This window comes from Ips typographus, linkage group LG1 (genome assembly GCF_016097725.1).
Source record: "Ips typographus isolate SLU linkage group LG1, UJ_Ityp_2.0, whole genome shotgun sequence".
Classification (NCBI taxonomy): Eukaryota; Metazoa; Arthropoda; class Insecta; order Coleoptera; family Curculionidae; genus Ips; species Ips typographus.
This window is the reverse complement of record NC_138422.1, coordinates 53,496-69,355: the sequence shown is the minus strand read 5'-3', so window position 1 is coordinate 69,355 and position 15,860 is coordinate 53,496. Positions and strand designations below refer to the sequence as shown.

The window sequence follows — 15,860 nt, the reverse complement described above, 5'->3', positions numbered from 1 at the left end:
TTGCATATGTCGAATAGATTTTCCCGTTTCATCTTTCTCTGTCCTTTTATATGTGTATTTTAATGGCTGAAAGTTCTGAATCGGTTTACTTTGCCATTTGAGGTCGCACAAAGTTATTTTGATGGTTTAGAGGGTTATGGTGGTTTAGATTGAATTTACCCCATCACGGTCACGCTATTCTAGAAAATAATTTTAGTTTTTAGTTCCGTCAAAAAAACGTTTTGTTTTTTAGGTACCATCATCAATTTTTTATGTATTTCGTTTTCCAGTAGCTACATATCTTCCGAAACTAATGATGTACCACACTTGTCCAAAAATTATACTTATTGTATCACTTACACAGTATTCCAATTTTTTTTTAAAAGAATAACTATTTGAAATTTATATGTTGTCATAATCAGTAGACAATTTAGTTTGATATAATTTAATAATTAGGTTCATTGCGCTTTCGAAAAAGAGAGTGATTGGTCTATTTTATATCTCACATTTAGGATTAGACTGTGATTCCATATCTGTTTAGCCAGTGGCAATTGCTTACTTATCGGTTCTCTAAACTGTTAAAGAATTAACCAATTTTTTTTTCTTTGGTGATTACAACGGTAAAAGTTTCGGTTAATAACGGCATTAGAAACACTGTTATAAAAATAACAGTAATAAATATTTTCGCATATTTGAGTGTATTTTTTTATTTAGGTTGAGCTAATTACTATGTTTTTACGAATACTGGATCTCGCGTTTAACAATACGGAGTGTTGCAAGTTTGAGAACGGGTATAGAGGTCTCGGAGATAATATAAGATACAAGGTTTTCAAACAATACAGAAAAAGGATACAATTTGCGTTATGGTCCTTGTTAGTATCAACGCGACCTGAGACATTTAGAGCGCGCGCAAAAACAGAAAATTAACCGTTCCAATGTGCCACTAGTAGACAAAGAGCAGATTTGATTGCGGCCTCGTAAAATTAATGAAGCCGGCAAAATTTATACGGGTTCAGCGTTATTAACTACTTTATAATCCACACATAGAGAGAACGAAATTTATTATGAAGAGAGGTGAACTGGATGTGTACCCTCGCGTTTTTGTGTAGCCACATATTCCATATATCAATGGTGGATTAAAACATCCTCATTTAGTACGTGGAGTTTTTCAATAAAGCCTTTTTTGGAAGCGATTTTGAAACGAAAATTTATTTGTGGCAGAACATATAAAAGAAGCAATAAAATTTTTCCGTCTATTAGGGAAGGAAGAACGCAATTTCATTCACGAGAAACTTAGGCAAAAAGACAAACAATTTAGACTGATAAGAGTAGTTTTATGGCGTTATTACGATAGGCATCTTTTTCCAGATTTAACAGCTGTTTTTTGCAGTAAATTGGTCCGAAGTTAAAAAAGAAAATTCATTCTCACTGGTAGTAGAATAGTAAAGACAGAAGTACCTTACAGTTTCAAAGCCAACCCAATTTGTTTTAATATTAATGATTAGAAAGGACGAAGAAACCGCACTTGATGTAGAGTCTCGGCGGCGACGCGAGCACGATTTATGATATCCCGGAGAGTTATCTAATTTCTATGTGTTTGGTGTGTATCTAGGAAATTGGGAAGCCAAGTGAGCCATATATATTTCGAACGATGTCGTTCATGGATTTTTCATTCGGATGTATTGCAACACCTGTGCGGAAAACACGTTTACGTTATTTGTTTTTCCCCTGTTGTGTGGTCGTTTAAAATTATATCTTCATTGATTTTTGCTTTATATGGCTGTCGTATGGGCGCTTTTAGATATAGTTTGCTTTAGATATAGTGGATTATTGCACTCAACCATGTTAACTTTGTGGAGCAAAAAAGGTATTAATAAACGGTAATTTGATTATATTTGAAAAAATTATAGCGGTGATTTCACGTCGTCATGGAGTCATAATAATACACTGTACGATTGGTTGGTTGAATGTGGTTAATGTCTAAATATATCTCAACCTAATAAAAATGAGACGTTTAGATGACATTTCGAGAAATAATCTCACTAAATACCGCTCAAGTCTTGTTTCGCATGTTTTTCTCACAAATTTCTCTCATCCTAAAGGACTCGTGAAATTATGGAAAACATGCTATCATAAAAATGATAGCTAATTTTAAAGCTCTGGTGGTATTACCCCCGAATAATAGCCATGTTTAGACTAGAGTTCACAAAAATCGACAAAGTGGAATCAAATTAAGTTAAAGAGAAAATTTTATGTAAACAAATTTATTGTACTGGATGAACAATTTCAAATTAGGTTAAAGCTAACTCGTTAGATATTGTCAATCGTTTTTGTTCTTTAAAAGTGTATGCCCATCCATTATGTTGCTTCCATTTCTTTCAAAAAATGTGTGTTTGAATAGTAACACTAAGATGTCATAAGAACCTAGTCTTGCTACATAATATAGACATAGACTAATGGAAAACATTTCTACTCCATTCGTGTGTTGGTTAATTGTATGTCCCATATTCAATTTTAGTTTTTCCCGTTAGAATGTTAATTGCTTCCAACGTTTGTATAGCAGTATGTTAGCAGATTACCTATAAAGGTTCGTGTAAGTTCCAGTTTTCTTCCACAACCCAAGTTTGAAATATAAATATTGTTTAAGACCTAGATTCTTAAAGAATTTTGATGAATTAACTGATAACATCTAGCTCTTTTAGACACTTGATTAAGTATCGACAAAATCGATTAAGTAAGATAGCCTATTTCTTAACAATATTTTTTTATTTCCTACGGTTAAAGCCGGATTTATAGATTTGCGTAGCGTAACACAACGCAATCCTAGCGCAGCGTAGCACAGCAGAGCGCAATTTTCTTACGTAGTGCAATTTATAGATTCATTTGTTTAAGATGTGAGTTCCTTTGAATACATGCGCGTCAAACAAAGACTGACAAGCGACAAGTGACATTTTTCTTGAATCACTTTAATGTATTAGCAATCACTTGCCATGAATTCTCATTCTCTAACGATATACAAATTTGCTTAATACTAATATTATGAATAAAATAATCATATTGACTATTGTTGGAAAACCTAACCAAATAAGTACCTATCGATCTCCCAATCTGCCAATTGTCAGTAACTGAAACAGATTTCTTCTTTACCCAGAAAAATAACCTATTTTCATTGGCTAGACGCGAGGTGCACAGCGTAAGCGTAGCGTAAAAGTTGAAAATTACCAACTCTTGCGATGCGCTGCGTTGGTACTTATGTTGTGCTACGCTACGCTTGTGCATCTATAAATTGATCAACATATTCTGGATGATTCAACTTTCTTACGATGCGCTAGGATTGCGTTGTGTTACGCTACGCAAATCTATAAATCCGGCTTAAAACTTAAAATCGGAGAAAATGTGATCATTTGGGTTTAACAGGTAGGAAATGATCAGTATTCGTAGCAACAAAACAGGAGCACACATTTTGACACATTCAGGTAATTTTGATTGTTTGTCAAATACCAATTTTTCCGATTTTAGTTTCAATTTTCTATAATAAACGTAGAAAAAATATCGTACATAACTAGCACAGAATGCTAATTTCCTACTCATTCGATTTACTCCACTCGCCTTACGGCTCGTGCGCAAACAATTTTACTCAAATGAAATAAGGAAAAAGCATCATTCCGTGCTTGTAATGTAATATACTATTTAAATTACAAAATTATACAAAGGAATAAAACGTTTAACCCAGGTCAAACTACAAACTGACGTTTATGTTGAATAGGGTCAATTTTTGATTTCGACTTATGCAATTGCTCGGGATCGAACATAAATCCGACATAAACTTCGTACAGGTACGAAAACTTTTCGGGCATCTTTCCCTTCGGTCCGATAGTATTATTCCTGCAGACGCCAGACACCAAAGAGATAAAGCAAAATGACAAATATTATCGAAATCCCCCTGGCAAAAGGGGCCGAGTAATTTAACAAGTAGGGCGGAAAACCGTACGTGCCGCCCATCCAAAACTAGTCAGAGAATATCGTTGCGCTCCGATACTCCGAATTACTTAACCTCTGACAAAAATCGTTGTAGAATTAATGAAAAATCGCTACCGCAGTGACAACCTTATATTGAGTGGTTTTGATATAAATGAAAACCCAGAATTTTTTCTACGAGCTTGAATTTTGGTTTGATAAAAATTCTTGCACTAATTTGTTCAATAAATTCATTACTTTATGGGGCGAGCAATAAGTTTAACGTTAGTCCCTTCGAGAGATGAAATTATATCAAACTTACGGTTTATTACGATTATAAATTCCGAAATCCGAGAGGTGCCCGTAAAAATGTTCGCCAAGAGGAGATAATTTATCGAAGAAAAAGAGCTCAAATATAATTTAAAACTAAGAAATAGCTCGACCGTTAAACTTACGCCGCGGAAACTTTTGTCAAGTGTTAAAGGTAAAACCCGAAGAAAACCGGATTAGAAAATTGTTCCTCGACGCTGAAAATTATATTTTCTCAATGACCTAAATATGTGAATGGAGGGGGCAACGGAATAAGCCGAGTTGAAGTGAGCTCAGCCATAACACAATCGGAATATTGTGTTTGGCACAGTTTACAAGAATTTTTACCGCTTCTGTTTGAGTCTTTTTCTTCTTGTTTTTGATAAATCGTTTTTCTGCCTTCTTGCTTTCGCCCTACTATTTTTATTAATCTACTTCTGCTAGTTTATGGCTTTTTTCGTGGTAAATTAACTGTGAGTTTTATATCAGCATAACTGTGCTGTTGTTGTTTTCTCTTCAGATCTAAGCAGAGGATAACAAAAATATACTTTCAAGGAAAATCCTGTTAAAAGTCAACTCAAACTTATCTAAATATGTTCGAAAATATTTATATAACTCGGTTCGATAATTCGTTCGCGTTTGTCTTTCCACCAGAAAGAACCCTCCAGTTTGTCGGGATTACAAATTGACCTCCAACGAACCGACAAATCGAATTTGAATAGAGAAAAAGGGCGTAGAGGTCAAATTTTTTCTTTAAATTCGGGACAACGGATGTGACCAACGACAGAAAATGTTCAATCCCTCAAAATCTACAACAATTGACTACGTTTATATCGTAGGCTGTTCGATCGACAAAGCGGAATGAATTAAGGATTATTCAATCGAGTATTTATCGTGTTTTACTTACATTTGATAATTTTGGATTATTGGATGCGTTTGACAGGTCCGTAAGGATCGAAAAAAGATCACTATTCAAGCAGAAAGAGAGGACAACATATTCGTAATTTTTATCTATCAGCAGTGTCACAAATGTTACAGAAATATAGGTATGTATTTTACCTATAAAAAGACCCACCTTGTCGGCAAATCAACAAAGCCCCAAATCTGTTTCGAATTAACGAAAACAAAACTTAAAAAGTCTGGTAATTTGAATTTGAGATTAATAGTAACCACTTCAAATAAAAAATGACAACCGTCCGTCAAATTAATGTGTCAATGTCAAGTCAATCATGTTTACATCGTACATCTATGGCATGGACGTCACCGTTTCAATCGGATAGAACATTTCAATCCTGTTATTTTTTAGGACTGACTGAACTTTAACTAAATACATAATAAAACTTTAACTGTATGTGCCCAGTTTACTTTTCGTAACAAAACCAAAATAATTTTTAAATTAAATAACTCAAATCTCTTGCGTTACATTAACAAACACTGTAGTTATTATTATAAAACTGTAATGTTAATAATTTTCGCTAATGATTGTTTAACGACATTTGTTACTAAGGGACCCAATTACTGGTCGTTTGTCGAATCAATTAGTGTTGGCAAAACAACGGTTTTCGACCGACATTTTCAATTATTCGAGTTAAAATGATTGATATGCAATTACACAAAGTCTAAGTTGCCAATTTTTCGTACATGATAATCGGATTATCATATTTACAAAATCAATAAATAAATTAAGACATGTCTCAATTTTCGAAAATATCTTCCACTTTTTCTTGTTGCAATGGCCGAAGATCAAGTCGAAAAATTATTTTCAATACTTTTGAAAGCTTTATCTTTTGAGGGGTTGAATCCGATGGAAGGAAAAATAACATAGTAATGTGCGTTTCGTCCCAAGAGCTGCCTCTGGACTCATTAGTAAGGCTTGACACCTGAAATAGGATGAAATAATAATGTATTATAGACAGCTCAATGTTATGAATGTGACGTTTGCTTTTGTATCTGTCATATTCAAAACATTTATTTGTCACGTTAAAATTTAACATTTTCACGTCATATTTGTGTTTAACTTTTCGCATACACACGTCAACATATGACGCGAAAAAGGTAGAATTGCCTGTAGGACCATGAGTAAAACTACAAAAATATATTTATTTAAGTGTCCTGCTTCACATGACACTTCGATGAATCATTGAACCTGGATAATTAAAAAAACCATACAATAATAAAGTACGTCACGTTTAAGTAAATAATTTATTCAAAAATATCGAAACGGTGGGTTTGAGAAATAGAGTAAGGCTTAATTGCTTTATACAACATCAAACAAACTAAAATCCCTTTACGTCGGCTCCGCACTATGCATATGATATTATCAAAAGTTTGCCTCTATGCGGGGAAAGTTTTAAGAGAGTGAAAGAGGAATGTTTATTACCCTAAAACAACTTTGGCTCGGCCCTTAAAAGACTAGAATAATTGAGGAGGGAAATATAGCCTACAAGAGTGTCGGAGAGGTAAAGCGCTAATGAAAATGTTATGATCCGAGCACATTTCGCGAAATAATAGTAAATGGTAAACTGGCTTCAACATGCAAATTGGATCTTTCTTAAGTAGACGGTTTACGAAGCTCCACTCGGGATGTTTATATATTAATTAATAGAGCAAGTTACACATGAGTACCTACATATTCAAAAGCAAATCTGGTTTATGTTACTAATTTTTTAATTTGGTCACCTTTAAATTAAATTTGGAAGAAAAAGAGAGAAATAACATGTTTGTTTCAGTGGTCTATGTTTATTTTACCGTGGATTTCCTATAAATAATTTTCTATTTTTCACACCTCTCTAAACAAAATTAGCGTAAAAACACTCGCATTGTTTAGTGTAATCTTTTAGTAAACATGTCTGTGTCTTCAACACAGAGTAATATTAATGACGCAAAGCGAGAAACATTTGCCTTCAGGGCCACTCAAAATCGTAGTCGTAGTTGTTGTAAAATAACCTTTTTTTAGCAAGGGGGCACATCGAAAATAAATTTTTAAACGGGTTATTTCTCTTTACGACTCGGCTTTTCAAAGAGAGGCATTGTTTCAAACTCTTACGTTTTATACGCGACGACTAAAGCCGGGTTGTTCAAGAGCCACACCCGTCGGGGGGTTTTATGAAGACTAAACCCGGTTGCAACTTTCCTCTCTGCAACCGTTTTCCTAATGGCCCCAGTTAACTTTAATTTTCAGGACACGAAAACGACAACAAAAAAACTTTACAATGTGGCTTAGAATATTAACGTGACAATGTTGTAGTAGTCATACGTAGGGTTTTAATGCTTTTTACGGACATCTCTTATAATGTATGCTACGTTAAACGTGTACTAGTAGGAGCTGTAAATATATTATTAGCCAAAGTTTAGAGAGTAATTATTTTAAATTTCAGGAAACAATGATGTGAATTGTGAGTAACTTTTTTTTAATTTATTTTCTTATTAGTCATTTTAATCTAATAATCAGTCCAAGTGTTTATTTGGTTTCACTGTCATTACTGTATTAGTTGTAGGTCTCACAGTGCCTATTATCTACCTAAAAGCAAATCTGTAAAGCGACAGGTCAGTTTTTTCCTTAGTTAAAACATCGTTTAGAAATGAGATAAAGCATTCCTAAAATAATATTATTGAGCCCGTTGTAAGTTTCGGGGGTAAGCTAATTCCATAATTCAGAAGTTGTCCTGGACAGCTGCCGGGGGTAGGAGAAATTATGCCTTCCCAAGCTGTCTCCTAGAATCGTACTTATATGGGAAAAACCACCCTTTTGACCTTTTTGTTCGGTAAGTCGAAACTTGATTTGTTGACTGCCCGATCGTGGCAGATTTGGAAATTTTTACGGTGCAAAAATTGTGTTTGATAAAAAATAATGATCATATAAATGGTCTTTTTGTGAAACAATAAGCTGAACGAGGAATCATTCCACTCTCATTACAGCTCCCGAAATGAAAATAGGCAAAGACACAGAGCAACTGACACGTAACAAGGTAGCAGTGACATGGAAAACAAAAGGCTCAAAGCAACGACGTCGTTTCGCCATCCAAGTGGTTGAATGTCGCTCTGTTGGCATAATTAAAACTTAGTCTTTTTTAACAAAACGAACTAACAATTGCAACATCCCATTGAAAACCAATAAAATCACTTTTGTCCATCATTGTTTTAATCAAAACTTTATTATACGTGTTAAAAGCAACGACGTATTTTGTGAGACATTGTACAGTCCTCCACGCTTAATTACTCTCACCTATGAACTTTGTATAATTTTCGAAAATGGTGGAAAATTTTATTAAGTGTTCGGAAAATGTGCGAGGTAGAGCAACAACAAAAAAAATAGTGTCTAAGTTAGTGTGAAATCTGAATCATAACCGATCTTCAGAATATTAATGTTATATGTTAGGATTTAAAAAATCCGAACAAAATTATATCTTTAAAAGGACTTAAAATTAGAGCTTCCGTCTGGTCTCCGGTCACGACGATATTCTCGCGTTCAATCACTTAATTTCATTGATGAATTCCACGTCGGGAAAGCATACTGACCATCTTCAGAATTTTAAATTGGGTTTCTCTAACGGTCCGGACAAATCCAATTCGGTCCGGGAGCAAAAGGTCGTCTGCGTCCTATATTTTTTTTACATAAAATCTAAGTCAGGTCACGCCGGTTGGGCACGGCATAATTTTATTTTTGTTTCGAATTGTCTCGTTCTTTTGAATTATGGATGGAACATAAGAACAATATTCAGCATGCGGTCAAAAACCGCTTCTTGTGTCAATTTCGAGGACATTATCACCACCAAAAGCTGGTCGAATTTTAAAAGCAATTTTCCAAACAAAAGTTTGAGCTCAATAGATAAAGGTTGTTTTCTGTTCCCCGAGAATGTGTAAACAAACTTTAGCAACGAACAAAACAATACCCTTCAAAGTTCGCTAAGTAGTTTTGTAGATTCGTGCTCTGGGTAGTTTAAAATGTCCAGCAGCCAAAAGAAACTGCGAAAAGGCCACTTCGATAGTGCAGATCAAATTAAACTCGAACTAATATCGGAAAAACAAATAATTTAATGTTAAGAATTGTACCGTTTAACTCAGAATTACTGTAACGTTAAACTGATTGTTTTAATGGTATTACATTACACGCCTTCGCAAAATAAAAAGTTATCATTTTTTTTTCTAAAGCATATTGGGTTCTACGAAACTACATAACGTAATAAAATGACTCTCTGTTCAGTGATTTCTGACTGATGCGTCACATCCTTCATCTCATATCCTGGTGAGTTGAAAAAAGTGTGTGAGTAGATTGTTAGTAGAAAGCGAAAACGCTCTAGAGCAGAAACTAATTCACTTTCTGCGCACGTGCGGCGAATAACCACTTTCTGCTTTGAAATGGAAGCGTACATGAGGTACTTTCAAAGTCAGTCGTCGAAAAAAACTTTTTTGTATTTTACACCAATCAAAATTCCAATTTTAAGCTAATGTTGTATAAGTACAACACCAGCTTAATATACATTTATTGTAGCCCCTGCCTTAAGTTATAATCATTTAGATAATCAAGCAATATCACTTTTAATTACCGACATGCCGAACAGAGAGTACCTATTTCTTTATACTATTTTAATATTGTTGAAGTATATAACATGTTTGAGATATAAATGTATACATTTTTAGAAAACATATTTAGTTTTTCCAAAAAATATTCTTGAGTAATCCATATTAAGTTACCAATACAATATTAAAAGTCGAAACGTTGGCAGACAATTACATAGTACTTACACTACTCTGCTATATTTTTGCTCAATAGTATATTTAATAATGACTGAAATACCTGAAAACCATTGCTAACTAGACAACGAATGCAAATAAGAACAACTAAGAAAGATAATTGGAATATTAATAATTGATTCGCAACTGTTGACGCTGTTTTTTGTTCAATTAACGACACGACTAATTGAAAAATAAAATATTTAACGTTGATTTAGTAACGTAAAGATGATATTACACAGGGTGTCTGAAATACCATGAAGCACTATTGCTAATCTGGAAACGTTAAATGGAGAACCAGTTGTTGATTAAAGTTACTGGTTTTGTAGCATTTTAATATCTTTCTTACCGCGTTGTCAATTTTTTCTAGCGCTCTTTGAAAATCTTAAGCTGATGATCATAATTTATTTTTGTGCTGCTCTGCATGCATGAAATTCTCATCAAAAAAACGCAGTCAGAAATAACCATCGACGTGTCTCATCACCAACACTAATCACTAAATTAGCCCTTAACTTGACACTATTATAGATATGAATAATTATTGTGGCAAGCAAGTTGTCTTAAATGAGATAGGCGTATTATTAAGGGTGTTATCAGCAATGGAGAATCGATATGATTTAAGTAAGCGGGGCAAATGCACGTGCCCGTTTATTAGATTAGACTGCAATATAACCAAGACGTGACCGCTCCCACGAATCTGTCGCGTAGCTCAAGCCTTTTGGCAGCCGTTAATTGATCCTGCAGATCCGATACCGAAAGTTGTTGAAAGTCTAGAATTAATTTTAAAACCTTTTAAAATGAGATAAAATTGTCTTGAAACTAAAGAATGTCCTGTGTTTGAGCCATTTAACTGTTATACATCTAGTTTTCCTTTACATGCTCCGCGTCTCACAATTTTAAATCTTTGAAATTTTGTTTAGTGGTGGGTTTCGAAGAGAAGTAAATTTTACTTGCAGTATAATCCCATCTCTGAACTAGGCTATCGATATTTTAACAGTTTGGCTAAAGCACAAAGCTAGATTATCTCCTCTCTCGACTATGTTTTCAGAACTTGTTATATTTCGACGGGAGCGTTATTTTCATTATAAACTATCCTCTAGGCCAATATTGTTTTTTGTTTGTGGTTTGCGCAGATTTGTGTGAGCCGCAGCTAACTTGACAATTTCCCATAAATTATCAGAGGTTGGAAAACACCTGGCCGTGTCGAGTAATTATTCAGAGTTTGCTTGCCTGGAAAATTGACCGCCTACTCAGAAATACGGCTAATAATTCACCGTGCACTTAGACTAAGTGAATAATTGAAGCTACTCGGTGCCTTAAGTCATTCCGGATATTATTCATGCATCCGGAAATTTACTGCGGTCTTTGTACAACGAATATTGGTTCAACAATAACTTTAGAACGGCGTCTTAGTCAATATTTATCTCGACCGTCAGTTTGACGCTTCCAGAAATTTAGCATTGTTCTGAATAGATCCTTTATAAAACTTATTTTTAATCTTAATTATTATGTTTTTGATATAATGTTGCTTCAAGCTAAAGAGCCATCCAACAACCGGAAACGAATAAACGAACTATTATATGGACTAAAGCAACGATTAAGAAGATTATCAGATATACAGTTGGTTGTTCTTACATTTCTTTGCAATGTTTAAGAAATGGACGTATACCAAATACTTTTCTAATGTTGAAAATTCTTGAAAATTTTTTGTCCACTGGATTTGAATATTTCCGATAAGATAATAGCCAGTGATTTGTATACCTATAAACGTGACTAAATTTAATTTCAAAATTGTATTTGTAGAGTTGATTAATTCAATAAACGTTACGAGTTTACTTTCATTTTTCTGTTAAGTAAAGTCTCGCTTTTGTCAATTCTACTCGTATATCGTATTCAGCTCCTCCAAGATCTAATTACACTATTCATATTAAGAGCTCATTGTTGTCTATCTTAAAGTGCATTGTTTTCTAAAACTTGAAACCCTTTCCATGTTACACTTAAACCAATTCGTAGGTGAGGCCGACACTTGACACTTTATCTTTTCGACAAGTTTACAAACGAAAACAAAGGAAACTGTGGGGAAATTTCGAATAAGCGTTGGAAAGAACGCGCCATCAATTAAAGGGCGGAAGATAAATTAAATCAAATCGAAGGACGGCAAGCAGGCTCACTTATTCAATTAAGCCCGGTTTTTGCCGACAATTACTCTGACCGATCGAACACAAGATGAAGCTGTGCAATTAAAGTTCAACCTACTGACAACAACGGCAAATGCATTTGCTCTTGATCGCCAATGTTAACAAATTAAATTTGATTACAAAAACTCAATTTTTTTTACAAAAACAATACATGTGGGAGATATCTATGTCGTTGTAGAAGACTAAACTTGAAAATAAACAGTTTTTTAAATTTTATTTATAAATTGCCGTTAGCTGAACAGATGCCAACATCAAACTAATTAACTAATCTTAACTGTAAGATATGAAATAGAGCAACAACGGGCCATTCTATTTATGCTATACCACATACCTAATCATCGATGAAATCAAATAATTCACTTTGGTTTAACGACCAGTTTAAATCACTACATATGTATACGCCAGTCATACTAGAATGAAATGTTCTAATTACAAATTGTTTGTGGCTTATAGCATGAAATATCATGTAAGTCGTTACTATATCAGAAAACTTGAGTAGGCTGCAAGATTCACTTGCTTCTTAAAAACTGTTATAGTTATAATCAAGCGCATCCGTAAGCCTGATAGTTTACTTACAAGATTTATTCGTGTTGATATGGAAAACATTCCACCCTGTATACATAAAAGTGAAATTCCCTCGGCTAAAAGCATTTCGGTGGTCCTACATAATTGAAACGCTGCCGGGTTGAACTCTAGAGTGAAATTGGCCCTTTGTTACAGGGGGAGTTAAAATTAACACGTAAAAATATTTGTTTGTTCGTGACGCTAAATGTCCGTTGAAATTGGACACGTCCGTTCTCTCTGTATGTGTGTATTTGCTGTTGTTCGAAAAACAAGTTTTTTCTCTCATATCATTTTTCTACAGGCACTATTTTCATTTAAACATGTATGTATAAAGCGAAACACCTTATATTTGTATTAAAAATATTAAATGGGAATTTTAAGGAAAAACTCATTAAATTAAAACCGAGGAAGAGAGTCGCAAAATTACCTGGCCCGATTCGAAAAATGTAAACATGTAGGTACCTGCATGTTGTAGAGGACTCGCATTAATCCCATGAATATTCACCATACAAATATAAAAAGGCTTCCTTCATGTAAATAAATGTTAATTTTACGTACTAGGAAAAAAAAAATTTGTCCCATCTCTGTCTATTCGCTGAATTACGGATCAATTTATACAGAGAGTTTCACTGAACTAAAATTCATGTAAGAATATTGGGATGTAAGAAAGTTTGGAGCCCGAGGACAACTATCTTGAGGACACTGGTCACATAGAGAAATCATAACCAGCAACCATAAGGGTAGACGGTGGATTGTTAATTTACTTTTTTCCTGTATTTTTTTTTCGGCCGTTGCTATTGACACCTGCCAGAAATTAAACTTTCCACCGTGGTTTGTATACTATTTTATTTTCAACCATTTATCAGAACCTATCAAACTTTTAATAAATAATTTAGTTGAAATATTTGATTGCTAATAGTCTCTAACAATAAGGTAGTATAGGTGTACGAAGAGTTATGACTTCAACCATGAAAACGACTGGTGATTTGTTTACAATCTTGACATCGTCATTATTGTGCTATTGTGTTCAATAAATTCAATATTTCAAATTCAATATTTTGACGTGAAACGTTTCTTAAAGTGCTTTTAATATGGATATTTGTGAAGACGCAGATATTACTTGTCACCACCTGAGCTGCGAGCTGTTGCAGAATTTGCGGAAGAACTGTAAAAAGTAAGCCCAGACACTTAACTGTAAAAAGTAAACCCAATTATGACAAAAAGCATATTGACAAAGTAAAAGCAGGTAATTTTCATCTTTCCACCTGGTTTACACGTAATAAATAATGTTATTACATACTATACATACATAGTTGAAAATAAAAGTGCATTTCACGGCCACTAAACAGTACGTGAAGTATAATCAACTTATTTTTTGATGGGCTGTCGAATGGTGAGTGATTGACCTTACAGTTACCTCAATGTTTTCATTTCTCATGATCTTTGCTTTCGCTAAGTTCATCGTCAACCCAATTTGCAACGGTTCAGCTCCCGTATCATACTCCTGAGCTCTTCGCCTGTGTGTAATACTGGATTACACTTATTAATCAATTTACCCTCAACGGACATTCTCAATCCGCCCACAATGGGTGAGTTTCTGGCCAAACTGACGTAAATAACAGTCGAAAGCTCTTAAACGCATATTTCGCAAAATTTCCCTTAGTCTAATTCCTCAGGGGAATCACAAAGGAAAACGCTATTTATTCCTTAATTTGGGAATTTAGCAATATTCCCCCGGAGGATTGCTTACAGATGGCAAACAATTAATCACTTAATAGCTTTGTTGAGATGAAACAATTGGGGGTTCTTTTGTTTTATTCTAAACGATGATATTTTAGCATTTCCTGGCGCTTTAATTTTCAACAAATAATAATGATAACCCTTTTATTTGTCCTGATTTTGTCGTTCCGTTCTTTTCCGAAACGTTTTTCGTCAAAGGGTATATTAACAAAATATGAAATCTGGCAAATTGGAAATCTTATAAGTACATTCCAGCCGCCCTTTTTCATCGTATATCCCGAAGGATAAACGCCAATACGAAACCAGGGAGAACAATGACGGCAAATTGTTCAGAAGTGGGCAATGTCTCTGAGCTGTTGTTCATTCAGGCCTCTTGTTCATCAGCCTTATAATTACCTCGAGTCAATTACAAGGAGTTTAATCTGGAAGTGGGGTGAAAACGCCTTTTCCTAGAGGAAATAAGGAGAACGCCGCGTTTGTTGTAGTTTCGGTTAGCTGGTAAGGGTTCCTATTATTTCCCTTTAGGTTGCTTTATTAATTAAAAAATACTACGCTTGTTTTTTTTTGGACCTAAGAGCTTATTTCAGTATTTTTACGTTATTTGTTAAGCGGTTATGTTATTAAAGGTGTGACACATTTTAACTTAAAAATGACTTATTATTCATTATAATTTGAAGTTGTAAGGCTTTAACAATAATTAAAAAAAAAATCTAGTTGTTAGATAGGTTCTTGGCTTATCGTTATTGAAAAAAACAGAAAAAGTTTTTCAGTAAAACGTAGCGTTTAATTTAAGATATTAAAAAAAACCTCAAAAGTTCTCTTTTTATTGATAAGTATTCGTTTCTGGGATAATGAGAGCAATGGTTAACATCTCTTTAGATAATCGCTTTAATTACCCCAAAGCCAAATTTCCCATAAACTCGAATATTATTTTGGAATGTGTAAATCACTAAACTGTCGAAAGGTTCTTTCGTGTGCATCCCACGAGATAAACGAATGAGGGCACAATGGCGGTATATTCTATAGTGTCCGAAGACTTAAGCCAATTTGAATTTAAAAAAAAAATCGGATTAAAATTTATCTTTATATATTATAAATTGCATGGTGAAGTTGCCGAAATGTTTGACCATCTATTAGGTCGATAGCGTAAAGGCCAGAATTTATGTCATGATTTATGAATTTAAAGCTTGCTGTTTATTAAAAACGAATGTTGATCAAATATGGATAATTTGACACTATATGATGAATAATTGATTTATTTTGCTACCATCTTACATAAGGTTTGGCACTTTCTTCTGTTTAGATATTTTATATGTATAGAAACTTTCAACATTTTGTTGTAAATAATTGAATAAGTTCTGATTCTAACTATTCAATTTT

The 15,860-nt window shown here is 34.0% G+C and overlaps 1 protein-coding gene across 1 annotated transcript in view; it reads left to right on the top strand.

Moving 5' to 3' along the window:
• LOC145738889 (uncharacterized) overlaps window positions 1–15,860 on the top strand; it is an 89,646-nt gene that overhangs the window by 28,531 nt on the left and 45,255 nt on the right. The window lies entirely within an intron of this gene.